The sequence below is a fragment of the Theropithecus gelada genome, unplaced genomic scaffold (genome assembly GCF_003255815.1).
Source record: "Theropithecus gelada isolate Dixy unplaced genomic scaffold, Tgel_1.0 HiC_scaffold_15765, whole genome shotgun sequence".
NCBI classification, from domain to species: Eukaryota; Metazoa; Chordata; class Mammalia; order Primates; family Cercopithecidae; genus Theropithecus; species Theropithecus gelada.
In genome coordinates, this window is record NW_020257509.1 from 16,187 (window position 1) to 22,349 (window position 6,163).

General features: G+C 58.0%; 1 long non-coding RNA gene across 1 annotated transcript in view; it reads right to left on the minus strand.

Annotated features, from left to right (window-relative positions):
- The window catches only part of LOC112616990, a 9,224-nt gene extending 3,371 nt beyond the window's left edge, over positions 1 to 5,853 (minus strand). The window contains exons 1-2 of the long non-coding RNA XR_003117835.1: positions 5,728 to 5,853; positions 446 to 594 (exon numbers count right to left, since the gene is read on the minus strand). This is a non-coding gene — a long non-coding RNA (uncharacterized LOC112616990). The remainder of the gene's footprint in view (positions 1 to 445; positions 595 to 5,727) is intronic.
- Positions 5,854 to 6,163: the final 310 nt, after the last annotated feature.

A 6,163-nucleotide genomic window follows, 5' to 3' on the forward strand; every position in this document is an offset into this window, starting at 1 on the left:
GGGTGAAGGGGGTGTGGGTGTTGGAGTGTGGGTGAAGGGGGTGTGGGGGTTGGATGTGGGTGAAGGGGGTGTGGGTGTTGGGGTGTGGGGGACGGGGGTGTGGGTGTGGGGGAAGGGGGTGCGGGTGTGGGTGTTGGGGTGTGGGTGAATTGGCCGTGGGCACTGGGGTGTGGTGTTGCCTGGAGAGTGATGTTTGATCTGGGCTCCTGGTCTCACGGTTAGCAGCGTGGTGTCTTGTCATTTCCCACTTACTGTTCCGAATGTGATCACTAGGCTGTCAGTTTCCTCCTGGGTTGACTCTTTACACAGGTCTGGAGCTGAGGGGTTTCATGGTGGGTTGAGGGCTAGGGCTGTGTCCAGGCACACTACCGGCTGGGCTCTGCCCCTGGGTGACGAGTGCGGCTCAGGCACAGGGGTCCCCCACGCACTGTACATCCTGACTCACTTGTTCAGGGCGCTCCTGCGAACCCTCATGTCCTCGTTCTGCAGGTGTCTTGCGTGATGCTCGATTTGTTTCTCCCAAAACATCTTTATCCCACCTGAATCATATGCTACTCTTCCAGGATTCTTCAGTGTGAGGCTTTTACTCACGTTCTGGAAAATAAAAAGTGGAGAAGAGCTCAGCCACCTTGTGCCATTCCCGTTGAGGAGTGTGTGCTCCAGCACCCGGACGGCAGAGGAGCTATCTCAGCCTGGAGCATTGTGGTCCCCACCTTTCTGCCACATGGGGGATGGCGGAGGCTGCCCTCTGAGACTCAGGCCTCAGGTGGCTCCCGGCTGGCTCCTAAACACTCTAGCCACTCTGCCTTCTGGAACAGTCTCCTGGGTTGGCAGAAGTAGAAACGGAGGGCAAATCCCATTTTGGGCTTTTAGTCATTTTAAAATCTAAGCAATGATGCACTTCTAACTCTGTGTGTTAGTGTGGGTGATCCGCGGTCCCACCAGCGAGGCGAGTGTTTCTCAGATGGGGCTGTGGCTCCTGTGCCAGGTGAGTCCATCCCTTGTTTTTGAGACAGGGTCTCACTCCCGCTGCCCAGGCTGGAGTACAGTGGTGCGATCTCCCCTCACTGCAGCCTTGACCGCCTGGACTCAAGTGATTCTCCCACCTCGGCCTCCTGAGAAGCTGGGACTATAGGTGTGCACCACCCTGCCCGGCTAATTTTTGTATATCTTGTAGAGATGGGGTCTCACTATGTTGCCCAGGCTGGTCTTGAGCTCCTGGGCTCAAGCAATCTTCCTGGCTCAGCCTCCCAAAGTGCTGGTACTACAGGTGTGAGCCAGCATGTCCGGCTCAGTCGGCCTCTCTTGACACTTGGTTATTGGGTACCTTTTGGTTTGAAATATGTAAACCCAGGAGTGGGGTTAAATGTGGCAGGTTATACTGAAAAACTTCAGCTCTGCTATTTGATGTAATATGCTAAAGTGAGGCTGACTGAAATGTTTACTTTCCAATTATTTTGGACTCCAGCATCTACAGGACACCAGCAGTCTTAGAATATCAATCTACAGTCATCAAGAATGTCCAAGGCCGGGCGTGGTGGCTTACGCCTGTAATCCCAGCAGTTTGGGAGGTTGAGGCTGGCAGATCACTTGAGCTCAGGAGTTAAGAGACCAGCCTGGCCAACATGGTGAAACCCCATCTCTACTAGAAATACAAAAATTAGCCAGGATTGGTGGCGGGCGCCTGTAATCCTAGCTACTTGGGAGGCTGAGGTAGGAGAATCGCTTGAACCCGGGAGGTGGAGGTTGCAGTGAGGTGAGATTGCACCACTGCCCTCCAGCCTGGGTGACAGACTCCGTCTCAAACAAACAAACAACTAAAGAATGTCCATGACAAAGGGCAAGTGCCGACAGCAGCAGCCTTTACTGGAGCCCGCTTGCTCTGGGTCAGCTCTCCCTGGGAGGCGTGGAGCCTGGGTCCCTGAGCGGTGCCTGCCCTGGCCTGGCCCCAGGTCTCTGTGGACAGCCCTGCTCTGTGCTTGAGGATAGGGTTTACACAAGGGAGCCAGAGCCACGTTTCGGGGTGCAAGGCAGCAGGTCTCCAAATGAACGAGGCATCCACTGTTCTGGGGCCGCCTGAACCCCTAAGCCGCTATCCAGCAAGCTCCTCGGGGCCTATCGGGTGGACGGCGCCATTTCTGCAGCCCTGGCTGGCTCCCTCAGGGCACTTTGTTCTTCACTTTGGCCTTGCTTGGCCTTGGAGGCATTTCTCTTTCCCCGCCCCCCACGCTTCTCTCTTGCTGGGGGGGAACACGGGCAGCAGGAGTGTGGCCCGAGGGGAAAACCAGGCAGCTAAGACCCGCGGGCTCATTTGCTGCAAACACGTCACCTGCTTCAGGTAGAGAGGGCGAGGCTGCCTTCTGGAGCTCGGCTCAGGCTGCAGTGAACAGGGGCTGGGGACTCCTTCCAGGAGCTTGATGTGACCCCTGGCTGGGGGCTTCCAGCTGCAGAGGTGCGGACACTGCGGCCTGCGCAGCCTGTTGTGATGTGGGTGCTGGGCGCGTTGCTGGGGAGCTGCCCCTGGTGGGCCACAGAAATCGCTCATCGATGCCATGCTCTTTGTTCCAGAAACTTAGACATGCAAAGTTGATCACGAAGGGACTGAACTCAGCCATCCTGCCTGTGCTGAGGACGCTGGCGCATATTCAATGAGTGGAAACTCAGCCAATGAGGAGGGTGGGATGCACGGACCCTGCCCAGTTGCTTCCCCGGAACTTCGCGCCTCCTCTGGTGTCTGGACAGACGCCTCCCGGAGTGAAGCCGGGGCTGGTGTCAGATTCAAACCAAGTTAACAGCTGGAAAACATCTGACAGCTGAGACCTGGCTGTACTTGGCAGAGGCTTCAGAGAGCAGCGTGGGCGTTAGAGCTTTGGCTCTTAGGATGCTTAGCCTCCAAAGGCAGCCCTTTAAACCCTCATGGGACGAAAACAAACCAGCAGCAAAAGGGAGAACCAGCAAACTAGCAGAGACAGAAAAAACAGACATGCGGCCGGACGCTGTGGCTCACGCCTGTAATCCCAGCACTTTGGGAGGCCGAGGTGGGCGGATCATGAGGTCAGGAGATCCAGACCATCCTGACTAATATGGTGAAACCCCTCTCTACTAAAAATACAAAAAATTATCTGGGCGTGGTGGTGGGTGCCTGTAGTCCCAGGTACTCTGGAGGCTGAGGCAGGAGAATGACGTGAACCCGGGAGAGGGAGCTTGCAGTTAGCGGAGATTGCACCACTGCACTCCAGCCTGGGCGACAGAGTGAGACTCCATCTCAAAAACAACAACAACAACAACAACAAAACAAAACAACAACGACAACAACAGACAACGGTGTGCGTTGGGAGGCAGGTGACGGAGACATTGTCCCCCCGAAGGTGTTGACGTCAGGAATCCCAGTGGAAAACAAAATCACAAAGTTTAATTCCCCCAGCAAAATGTGGGTGGGCTCACGTATTGTGCCAGATATCTCACGTACTCTGTTCACATTTTGGGGGTCCCCAAATGCAGCGCCAATCTCTCAAGCAAGGACAGCGCCTGTCACATCACAAAGAGCTTACTTTTCCCACCATTTCTCAGCGACCAGCAGGTTTTCCCGTCTGCCGAGGGTCCTCAGCCTGTCCCCTTCCGGGATGCACACGCCTGTATCTCGCCTGCCGCTCTCTGTTATATGGGCTCGGTGACATGCACGCTTGGCGTCGGTTCAGTCCCAGAAAGACACGCTGCCCTCTGTCTGGGCACCGTCCCTGGCAGAGCTGTCTGTCCGGCGGGCAGCTGTTGGCAGCATAGGAATCTGGAGGGCAGCCGGCTGCGCCTCCTCCGCCCTCAGCCCCCACAGGACTGTTTTTCTTCTTTCGATGGTTGCTCCCAGGAAGCTGCGTGGGTGGGAGGGAGCCGGTGTCTGGCAGGGGCGTTGGGGCATCTGGGAGTCCCTGGTTTTGCCCAGGCCTGTGTCTCAGGAATGGCGGCCTCTGCACTTAACGCAGGCGAAGTGTCTATCACAAAACGACGATGCAGACACACTCGAGGCAGACACAGAAATGCTTAGGGTCTCTCTGCCCGGCCCATACATAGATTTACGTATTTATTGTGAGGAGCTGGCTCTTGTAGTGACAGGCGCTAAGAGGTCTCAGGATCTGCCGTCTGGGACTCAGGAAAGCCTGCGGTGTCAGTCAGCCCGACTCTGAGGGGGGTTGGTGTAAATTTCAGACCTTGGTCTAGAGACGGTGAGATGAGGTGTCCTGGAGCAAGCAGGAAGGCAGGAGAGCAGGGGCCATTCCTCCTTCCTCCACCGAGGCCCCTTCAGGCCGTCAGAGGACTGGATGATGCCCAGCACGCGGGTGTCACCCCGTCCGCCAATTCCGATGCCAGTCTCGTCCGGAAACACCCTCCTAGCCACACCCAGAAACACTGTCCCGGCCGCCGCCCCGGCGCCATCATGTCAATGCATAAAGTGAAGCCCCCGGGCTTTGTCCTGGACGGGGCTCCTCTCTCAGGCTCCATCCCTCGAGGCCTCAGGGAGCCGGCAACAGGGCCCGGGCCAGGGCCAGCCTCCATGATTATTTCCCATCTCCCGGCTCACTTGGTTCTTTACGAGGTTTCCAAGTAATTGATAGTTTCAGGTGAAAGCTTTTGGGAAAATTTCATTTACTATCATAAAGCAGACTGTACACTTATTTTTTGTATTATCCTTCACAGTTTTTTTGTTTTTTTTTTTAACTGGAGTTCTGTGGGTGTCATCAGTGGGTTGGGAGCTGTTTGTGATTTCCCGAGTCCTGGTGTGTGCTCAGGACACCTTGACTGTGGCTCCCTGGGAACTGGGGTTGGGCTTCACGACCCCCCAGGAGGTGACCCAGCACAGAATGCACGAGGTGGAAAGACGGCGCTCAGGCAACGAGGGTGGAAGACGCCGGTGGGAACCAGCAGCTGCTTCAGAAAAGCCGCTGCGTGCAGCACAGATGGGAGGAAGCGACCTAAAAACGGAAAGGAATAACCCCAGGAGAGGTGGGGGGAAAGGAGTGACCCCAGGAGAGGTGGGGGGAAAGGAATGACCCCAGGAGAGGTGGGGGGGAAAGGAATGACCCCAGGAGGGGTGGGGGGAAAGGCATGACCCCAGGAGAGCGTCTCCAGCCGGACTGCGGTTTTGTAAAGCCCGTGGTGGTCTCCCCAGGTCCTATGCGTGAGCGCCACGGGGATCCTCCACCTGCTCTGGACACACGGGAGGAGGGAGCTGAGAAGCCAAACCAACCAACAATCGAAACACCGGCCTAGGGCTTCGAAAGGTGCCTCCAGGCCCTTCACTCTGACATGTGCGCGGAGGGACGTCAGGGCGCCAGGTGCTGGCCGTGCCTGATGGCGCTGCAAGGTCGCGGGGAGCGCATTCCGATTCCCACTGTTTCGGAGTTTGCAGGTCAAGTTTGCACTATCTGCATAATCAGCCAGAGGGAGGAGGAATTTGGGAGAATGCATTTGCCCCACGCTGAGGCGTCTGCATTTCTTCCTCTTTCCTGAGCTGCCCCAGTGCAGTGGGCTCCGGACGATCCTGTGGCAGGAGGTTCTGAGTGGACTTTCCTGCACCCGCCACCCCCACCCCATCAGAGGCGGTCGTCCAGGCTGCAGGGCTCCGGCTGCCCGGCTCAGCCGCCTTCTAGCCCAGGAGTCCCGCCCGCCGCATCCCCTCCCCTCCGCGCGCTGCCTCGTAGCCTCCTGCGCCAGCCCCGTCCTGCGCCCCTGGACCTGGGCTCTGTGACGGCGAAGCCGGCGTCCTCACAGTCGCAGCGGCAGCGCAGGCTGAGCCTTCCCCGTGTGCGGCATCACCCAGCGCTGTCCTTCCAGCCTCCCGCGAGCCCAGGGTGTGGGGCCGCCAGACGCAGGACCTGAGAACCTGGACCCGGGCCCGGTATGCGCAGGAGTTGGCAAGTGCGCAGCACTGTGTCCCTTTGCATGGCCACTCTGGGGGCTTCCACCCGCCTAAAAAGCACAGCTCCTGAAGCACCCTGGCCCTGCACTCACGGTGGCACGCAGGCGCCGTCCCCGAGCCCAGGGGTCAGGCCCAGGGCCCTTCCCTGAAATCTGCCATGAGGGTGAACGCTTGGCCCAGGGCTCCTGAGGCTGGTGGTGGCTGCTCCCCATGAGGCCTGCTGGCTCCCAGGGGCCGCCCCCTCTTGAGAAG